Here is a 7,992-nt window from a genome sequence, read left to right as displayed (position 1 = left end):
CTCTGTGATGTGGTGGTTTGCAGGGTTTGCAGCTCACCTGCACATTTGTTGGAGGTGTCCCATTGTTCTGCAATCATTGCACACATAGTGCTTAAAGGGGCAGTGATGGGGCCGATGATCACCTCCACAGCACCAACAGGGTGTTAACTGCCTCACATTAACGATTGATGGCAAACTCGGTCAATTGAGGTCGGGTCACAGCAGCCGGCGTGTACATTCTGCCGTGTATATTTCTGCTCAAAACCGACGTTACTTTATACATAGTACTGGCCGAAACTTCTTTGTTCTGCAAGATCTGCTTGGTGTTGTCGCTGGTGGACATAAATGCCTGGGCTATCGTTATAGATTTACTAGATTTGGAGTTTCTACAGTCAACAGTTTACGAAGGATTGTCTCATGTCCAATGCCCAGTACAAAAAAGTCTCTGAGCATTTGTTCTAGGAATCCCTCAAACTCACAATGTCCTGCGAGGCGCCTTAGTTCGGCGACATAGCTCGCCACTTCCTGGCCCTCCGATCGTTGACACGTGTAGAACCGATATCTCGCCATCAAAACACTTTCCTTAGGATTTAGCTGCTCCCAGACCAGCGTACACAATTCTTCATAGGATTTCTCTGTTGGTTTTGCCGGGGCCAGGAGATTCTCCATGAGGCCATAGGTTGTTGCCCCACAGACAGTTAGGAGGATCACCCTTCGTTTGGTAGCATTCTCGTCTCCTTCCAGCTCGTTGGCCACAAAGTATTGGTCGAGTCTCTCCACGAAGGCCTCCCAATCGTCCCCTTCTGAGAATTTCTCCAGGATGCCGACTGTTCTTTGCATTTTCGCGCGGTTGTTCGTTACCTCGTCGCCAATTGTTACACTCATTATAAATGGTAAGACTGAGTACTGTGTGTAATGAGCAAGTGTGACCTTAGCTCCTTTATTAAGATTCCAGAGTGCAGCTACCTCGCGGGTGATCTGCTTATATACTGTGCTCCCAAGGGATGCTGGGATCCCTTGGGACTCCAACAGATGTGCCCTCTGGTGGTCAAGTATGATGCAGGTTACAAAGGGTTAAATACATACAAATTTCAAATCCAAACATTTAACACACGTAAGGGGTGATATTGTCCCGTACCCCATTTGGGGTGCACAATTCGAATTAAATGAAAAATTAGCGCCGAGTGAGATGGGCAGCTAAATGTCCCAGAATTTGGGTCTTTGAATCAAAAAAATCTGCAGGGCAGTATCGGAGGCTTAATTCGCCTCCGCGGGGCGGTAGCACCGTGCTGATGACGTCAATGCGACGCGGATATGCCACATCACGATGACTCGTCACAACGTCCCTTCCCTTCTTTTAAAGGGGAAGGCTGCTGCGAATTCTTCAGCTCCTTTCCTAGCGCCCACTAGGCATTTTGGCTGGGCCAGCAGCTGGGCACCCAAGAGGGGGTGCCAGGCTGCATGTTGACAGCCCGGCCAAACCAGCGGGCACCATTGTCGGGGCGACAGCAAAGTCAGCCAACAAAAAAAAAGATGGTGGCCCCGGCACATTGCCCTCCCATTTAAGGGCAGCCAGGGTGCCCCAGTCACTCCAGGTTTGCGACCTGCAAAGCTGTTGGTGGCATTGCCCCCGCCAACCTCGCACCTGTGGGGCAATTTCCCCTTCGAGGAGATAAGGGGTCAGCGCGCACGGTGATGATGTCAGAGCCGTGTGCACCGCTGCCCAAGACAAAAAAACTACGGGGCGCGGTGCAAAGCTGTTTTCATTCCCGCCATCCCGGGAGCAATTCCAGCCGGGTCACCTCTGTTGCCTGCCACTGGGCAAAAAGTCTTTATTGCCCCGTTAGCGCCTCCCTTAACAGAGGGGACAACAACCAGGGGGCATAGATTGAAAGTAATTGATAGGAGGTTTAGAGGGGATTTGAGGGGACATTTTTTCACCCAAAGGGTGGTGGGGCTCTGGAACTCACTGCCTGAATGGCAGAAATCCTCACTACATTTAAAAAGTACTTGGGTGTGCACTTAAAGTGCCGTAACCTACAGGGCTATGGATCAAGAGCTGGAAAGTGGGATTAGGCTGGATAGTTCTTTGTCGCCTGGCAGGCACACAATGGGCGAAATAGCCTCCTTCCGTGCTGTAAATATCTATGATTCAATGAACACTGGTCTGAGCCTCTGAATCGGAGGGAAAAAAATCTCTCAAGTAAAAATGTAACACTGAGGGTTTAAAAGCCTGTAGATTGCGGAGGAAAGTGAAGAGTTTTACAGCTTTGAGGCCCTGGGAAAGAATGAATCAATGTTGATGCTGGGAGCCCAGAGGGTAAGTTCAGCAATTGTATGCTCCCAACAGGAGCCACACTCGATGGCAGCACGGGTTGGAGAACTTTTTTTGTAGCCCTATCTCTCAGCCGTGCCCATGTAATTCCCACTGAAATTTTCCTTTGATTTCAACACAGGATATAAAGAAAAGGATGGTGTATTTGGAGCTTTGCAGGAATAAGAGATTTCAGAGAAACACTGAGCATACTGGTGTCAATAAAATCAAGCAATATGAGAAACCCGGAGGAATCTCTTGGTGCTTGAGTTCTGAATGCTTTACTTGCCATCTATTTAGTACTTCGGACAAAAGAGAACCTGTTCGCACAGGTTCCAAAATAGTCCACTTAGAATAAAAGGTCATTTACTGTGGGGGTGGGGGAGTAACCACTGTTGTCGTCAATCTCGATGCCTTTGAGAGGACAAATGCCAGGTGCCTCCCACGGGAAAGTCCAGAATTGGATTGAGGATGTGGAACAAGCTATTTAAACAGCTTTCATCAGGCATGTCACAGACACAAGGGGAAGGAGAGAGGAGGGACATTTTGTGCCAACATTTTGATGATTCCAGCTATCTTTGGATGACTTTGGTGTGACATCACATTGAGCTGAAAGAAACTTAACACATTTGAGGTTTCTGGCTCAGTCCTGTTGTGAAGCATTAACCATTGCAGGGCTGGCTAGTTCAACCATTTGAAGTGTGTTTTTCATCCTATAAGATATACCAGGACATGCATAATAGAACGCAATGTTCTGAATATTCTGTACCAGGTTCAGAAACAGGATGACTCCAGGATTCAGTGCTCTAAGTTGTTAGGAGAGACTCACAGAAATGAACTTGTTTTAGAGAGTAGATGGATAATGATGGATCATGATCCCGGTTATTTTTGTGTCTGAGAATAATTTAAATGCAAGTTAGTTATTTAACTGGGTCGTTGAGCACAAGGTCCAAAATTAACAAAATTAAATGAAGCATGAAGATTAGATTGCATTTTTTTAATCTCCACAGATCAACAAATAAATGGAATAGATAAAGCCGTTATTGCCATGTTGCCAACTTCAATAAAAGAACTGGATGGATATCTAATTAGGAATTGGGATTTACGGATATAAGGAAAAGCACAGACAGAGGTGATTAAATATCGCTTGGAACATGTGGATCGGTGTCAAATCTAGTTTGATTGCACTCCTGTGAAGCGCCTTGGGACATTTTTACGACATTAAAGTCGTTATATAAATGCAAGTTTTTGTTGCTGTTGAGACATGTTGTGTCAAAGATGGGAACTTGTCTGGGGTGAATAATGTGAGTTTTGCTTGACTTACCTCTGGGGTCTGGGAGAGGTTTTACTGAATTTTTCTTAAGGAAAAAAAGTAGTTTGGGTTAGAGTCCAGATCGGATGGCCTTTGGAAGGAGGCTCGAGTGACCATTTCTCATTCCTTGGTTTATCATCTGCAGGTAGAATTTCTGATCCAAATAAGTTTTATGTAAAATCCCAGTCCAGTTCTACAGTTATCCAGATTTGAAAGCCCACCCACTGAATTTGGTCAGTGTGCTGGCTAGTTCCTACCTAGAGACTTTTACCCATTGAATAAATAGAATCGACAAGCACCAAATGCGTCTGTTCAGTGTGCTGATCTCCAAGTTGTCTCTCCTGCTCTCCTGAGGGCAATGCTTTGTGCTGTGTTATGATTCTATGGGTCTTGACAATCCTCCAATACCTTTTCTAAGTGGCCATTCTCCATGTATGAGCCGAGACAGTGTTGGCAAGCTATTCAACCATGAAAGGCATTGGAGCTGACTCTGTTTCTGGCCTTTCCTGTAATCTATACACATACTTGCCAGCATGAATCACTAGATAGTGATCAGGAGTGGGAACTCTGGCTAAATCTTCAACTCCTTAGCCCAGGAATATTGGGTTCAAGTGCAGAGCTCCAATTGCGGACTTCATGGAGGTCAGTTAACTCCGCACAGAGAATAGACTTTCTGCTCTGTGCAGATCAGCACATTTACATCTCAGCTAGCAAGGGAGCCATTTAACCAACAGTTTTTATTTTCTCAGTGATGTTGCAAAGCAGCATTGACTGCCCCTCTGGGGTTGAATATCTGGCCAACATAATAAAAATAACACTTGCAATAATCACATCAGAGGATCTTTTCACGTTTCAGAATTTCAAATGATTCCACTACAGGAGTAACTTGGTATAATATATGTTAAAATGCTATTGTTGAATTAAATGTCGCTTCAGGGGAGTAAATATCATAGGACAGTATGGTTGCTAGTGAGGAAGATAGATGTAGACTGCAGGAAGACATCAATGGACTGGTCAGTGGGCAGAAAAGTGGCAAATGGAATTCAAACCCGAGAAGTGTGAGGTAATGCATTTGTGGACCAGAAAGGCAAGGGAATACACAATAAATGGAAAGATACTGAGAAGTGTAGAGGAACAGAGGTACCTGGGAGTGCATGTCCACAGATCCCTGAAGGTAGCAGGACAGGTAGATGAGGTGGTTAAGAAGCCATATGGAACAGTTCTCTTTGTTAGCTGATTCATAAAATATAAGAGCAGGGGCGTTATGCTAGAACTGTATAAAGCACTAGTTAGGTCACAGCTAGAGTACTGTATACAGTTCTGGTCACCACATTACAGGAAATATGTGATTGCACTGGAGAGGGTACAGAGGAGATTTGCAAGGATGTTGCCAGGACTGTTGAATTTTAGCTATGAGGAAAGATAGGCTGGGGTTGTTTTCTTTAGGGAGATTTAATTGAGGTGTATAAAATTATGAGGGATAGATATAGTGGATAGGAAGGACGTAGTAGAGAGACCAATAACCAGGGGTTATAGGTTTAATACAAAAGCAAAATACTGCAGATGCTGGAATCTGAAATAAAAACAGAAAATGCTGGAAATCTCAATGGGTCAGGCAGTATCTGTGGAGAGAAACAGAGTTAACTTTTCAGGTCAATGACCCTTCGTCAGAACTGGCAATAGTTTGAAATGTAACAGATTCTTAAGGAAGTGCTGAAAGAGGGAGGGGAAGGGGGAGGGGAGGAAAGAACAAAAAGGAAAGTCTGTGATAGGGTGGAAGGCAGAAGAGATTTGAGAGACAAAAGGGATGATGGGACAAATTGAGATGACAATAGCACAAGTTAGGAAACAAAAGATGAGTCTAGATAGGGTGTGAAAGGCAGCATAATTACCAGCGTCCATGGGAAAGAGAGTGAAACAAAATAAAAATAAAAAAGGGGAGGGGGGGAAGTTTTTGTAAAAAATAAAAAAAGGGAGGAGACAAAATATGGGCAGTGGTTAAGATCTGAAATTGTTAAACTCGATGTTGAGTCCAGAAGGCTGTAAAGTGCCTAAACGAAAGATGAGCTGTTGTTCCTGGAGCTGGCATTAAGCTTCATTGGAACAGTGAAGGAGACCGAGGACAGAGAGATCAGAGTGGGAGTGGAGTGGAGAATTAAAGTGACAGGCGACTGGAAGCTCAGGGTCACACTTGCGGACTGAACGGAGGTGCTCCGCAAAGCGGTCAGCCAATCTGCATTTGGTCTCTCCAATGTAGAGGAGACCACATCGTGAGCAGCGAATACAGTATACTAAATTGAAAGTACAAGTAAATTGCTGTTTCACTTGGATGGAGTATTTGGGGCCCTGGACAGTGGGAAGGGAGGAAGTAAAAGGGCAGGTGTTGCATCTCCTTCGCTTGCACAGGAAGGTGCCGTGGGAAGGGGAGGGGGTGCTGGGGGTGACTGCGGAATGGACCAGAGTGTCGCAGAAGGATTGATCCTTTCGGAACGCTAAGAGGGAAGGGGAGGGGAGGGGAAGATGTGATTGGTGGTGGGATCATGCTGGAGGTGGTGGAAATGGCGGAGGATGATCCGTTGAACGTGGAGGCTGGTGGGGTGAAAGGTGAGGACAAGGGGAACCCTGTCATGGTTCTGAGAGAGAGAGGGGAAGGGGTGAGAGCAGAGGTGTGGGATTTAAAATAATTGGTAGAAGGATTAGAGGGGAGTTGAGGAGAATCTTTTTCATCCAGAGGGTGGTGATCTGGAACTCATTGCCTGAAATTATGGTAGAGGCAGACATCCTCATCACATTTAAAAAGTACTTGGATATGCACACTTGAAGTGCCGTAACCTAGAAAACTACGGACCAGGAGCTGGGAAGTGGAATTAGGCTGGATAGCTCTTTTTTTGGTCGGCACAGGCACCATGGGCCGAACGGTCTCCTTCTACATAAGAACACAAGAAATAGGAGCAGGAGTAGGCCATTTGGCTCCTCTAGCCTGCTCCGCCATTCAATAAGATCATGGCTGATCTGATCATGGACTCAGCTCCACTTCCCTGCCTGCTTCCCATAACCCCTTATCCCCTTATCGTTTAAGAAACTGTCTACTTCTGTCTTAAATTTATTCAATGTCCCATCTTCCACAGCTCTCTGAGGCAGCGAATTCCACAGATTTACAACTCTCTGAGAGAAGAAATTTCTCCTCATCTCTATTTTAAATGGGCGGCCCCTTATTCTAAGATCATGACCTCTAGTTCTAGTCTCCTCCATCAGTGGAAACATCTGTAGTGTCCTTACACCTTACTATAGAATCACACGAGGCATATACTGCAGACAAGGTCACTACATGACCTGAACCTTTATTCCCAGGACCAAGAAGTGCTGGCCCTGCGTGGGACCTCCCTTTATATACCTGGATGACCAGGTGAGGAGTGTCTCCCACAAGTTCACCCCCTGTGGTCAAGGTGTGCATTACTCAGGTGACGTCACAGCCAAAGAGGCAAGTGATTGGCTGGTGATTGGTAAGTAGTTTTTCTTTTTCTTTTTTATATCAGTAAGTAACCTGTAACAGTGTTGTCACCAATTTAAGTGTATCTAAGGGTTAAGTCATGGCAGGAGAGCTCGGTCACGTGATATGCTCCTCCTGTACCATGTGGGAACTCAGGGACACTTCCGGTGTCCCTGACGACTACGTGTGCGGGAAGTGTATCCACCTCCAGCTCCTGACGGACCGCGTTGCGGAATTGGAGCTGAGGGTGGATTCACTCTGGAGCATCCACGATGCTGAGAATGACGTGAGTCACACGTGTAGCGAGTTGGTCTTACCGCAGGAGAAGGGTCCACAGCCAGCTAGGGAATGGAAGACCAGCAGGAAGAGTAGTGCAAGGAAGGTAATGCAGGGGTCCCCTGTGGTCATCCCCTGCAAAACAGATACACTGCTTTGAGTACTGTTGAGGGGGATGACTCATCAGGGGAGGGCAGCAGCAGCCAAGTTCATGGCACCGTGGCTGGCTCTGTTGCACAGGAGGGCAGGAAAAAGAGTGGGAGAGCGATAGTGATAGGGGATTCAATTGTGAGGGGAATAGATGGGCGTTTCTGCGGCCGCAACCGAGACTCCAGGATGGTATGTTGCCTCCCTGGTGTAAGGGTCAAGGATGTCTCAGAGCGGGTGCAGGACATTCTAAAAAGGGAGAGAGAACAGCCAGTTGTCGTGGTGCACATTGGTACCAACGACATAGGTAAAAAAAGGGATGAGGTTCTACGAAACGAATTTAAGGAGCTATGAGCTGAATTTAAAAAGTAGGACCACAAAAGTAGTAATCTCGGGATTGCTACCAGTGCCACGTGCTAGTCAGAGTAGGAATCGCAGGATAGCGCAGATGAATACGTGGCTTGAGCAGTGGTG

Source organism: Pristiophorus japonicus, chromosome 1, assembly GCF_044704955.1.
Source record: "Pristiophorus japonicus isolate sPriJap1 chromosome 1, sPriJap1.hap1, whole genome shotgun sequence".
Taxonomy (NCBI): Eukaryota; Metazoa; Chordata; class Chondrichthyes; family Pristiophoridae; genus Pristiophorus; species Pristiophorus japonicus.
This window is presented reverse-complemented; position numbering follows the sequence as displayed.